We start from the raw sequence: 1,845 nt of genomic DNA, 5'->3' as shown, positions 1-1,845 counted from the left end.
GGCTGTGAGAAACACAAAATCCAAAGCAACAGTAGCCGCAACAAGATAAATGTCTCTCTCAAGTAAATGAAGTCAGTCCAAGGCTGGCAGGGTGATCCACACAGCCAGGAATCCGGGCTCCTCTGTCTGCTTTCTTCAGCACTTACCCTCAACAAATAGCTTCTACCCCATGGCTTGAAATAGCTACCTGAGCTCCAACCATCACATTCACATTCCAACTAGCAAGAAGGCAGAACAGACAGAAAAGGGTCCGTGTCTTTAAGGACATTTCCCAGAAGTTATACCCACACTTCTACTCACATGCCATTGACCAGGACAGTCATATGGTCACAGCGCTGCAAGGGAGGCTGGGAATTGTAGTCCTCATTCCAGGCAGCCATGGGCCCAACTAAAAATCAGAGTTCTATTTCTAAGGAAAAAGGGAAAAAATATACAAGGGGAAGTAACAGTCTCTGCCATATTGCTCCTGATGCAGAGTATAAGAAAAGGAACAGGCCCTCTCATCCCAGACTATGAGGCTGCATAATCTCCCAACTCGTCCTTACTAGAAGGTATTTCTTTCAAGATTAACTCAGAGTTTGATTTTTACTTGAAAAGATACCATTTCCTCCCCCTGCCCATTGCTATTGCTTTCCCACAGATCATGATTTCTCCCTACAGTATTAATTCCTCCTTATGAGCATAGAAGCACAGAATGTCAGAGCCAGAAAGGTCCCTAGGAAGACGGCCAGCCCAGCTCCTGCAGTGGAAAAATGAGACCTTAGAGAAGGACACACAGCCATGGGAGCTGGCTTGAGCAGGGTCAGTGCACATGTATCGTGAGCCAGGGATGCGGGCAGGCAGAGCAAGCACTCAGACCCCAGGCCTGCACTCGCTTCTCTTTCCCAAACTGAACTCCCCAAACTCTGCCTGCAGGACCCAGGACTGCTCCTCCAGGCAGGTCCCCCGTCAGCCAGGGGGAGATCCACGGAGAAGCAGAGGGCAGTGCCTGCCGACGCCTCCCTGGGGAACAGGCCCCACTGGCCTTCACTCCGTCTCCTTTGCTGCCTTTGGCCTGTGGTGAGTTATCGGGGTAAAGAAAGGCAGGGTGTTCTGGGCGAGGTCTGGGATACTGGACACAGCTCCAGGACGGAGGGGATAAACGGGGCAAGGGAGGGTAGGGGAGGAAGCGAAAGGCCATTACCGCAGGGCTCAGGGGCTCAGGCATTGAAACTTCAGCCCTTCAGCCCCTCAGAGCACTGTTGCTGGAGTCCCTAATCTACTGCAGAAAATCCTGGCTGTTAGAGAAGAAAACTGATGGGTTATTTTTTCCATCAAAATGATGTTCATACGTTTTTCTTTTCTATTTCTCCTTCCAACCTGCCTCTTACCTGTAAAGCAAGACCCCTGCTTCCCAGCAGCCCATGTGCAGGTGGTTACTGAGCACCGTCTCCGGGCCTCACCTGAGCTGATGGCATGGGGAGTTGGGGTGGGGGCAAGCTCCGTAAACCCAGTGACGTGCCGGCAGAACAGGTATGGCTTCAGGGCTCTTCTCACCCGACCCTTATTCAGCCACTCAATAAATTAAGGACTGTGTCGCAAGTATTTATAGTAACAGGTATTTGAGAACAATTCAGATGCCCACCTGTATAGGGAACTTGCTAATTAAACTATGGGATGTTCCCACAACGAAGCACAACGCAGTTAGAAAAAGGAAGTGCTCTCTATGTACTGAAATGGAAAGATCTCTGGGGTATATTGTTGATTAAAAAGAGCAGTCCCAGCCCCCCAGGAGGCTGAGGCAGGAGGATCACTTGAGCCCAGGAGGCTGGAGCTACAGTGAGCTGTGATCACAGCACTGCCCAC

The sequence above is a fragment of the Propithecus coquereli genome, unplaced genomic scaffold (assembly GCF_000956105.1).
Source record: "Propithecus coquereli isolate 6110/MARCELLA unplaced genomic scaffold, Pcoq_1.0 Scaffold346, whole genome shotgun sequence".
NCBI lineage: Eukaryota > Metazoa > Chordata > Mammalia > Primates > Indriidae > Propithecus > Propithecus coquereli.
The sequence above is the reverse complement of the archived record's forward strand: the minus strand, read 5'-3'. Positions refer to the sequence as shown.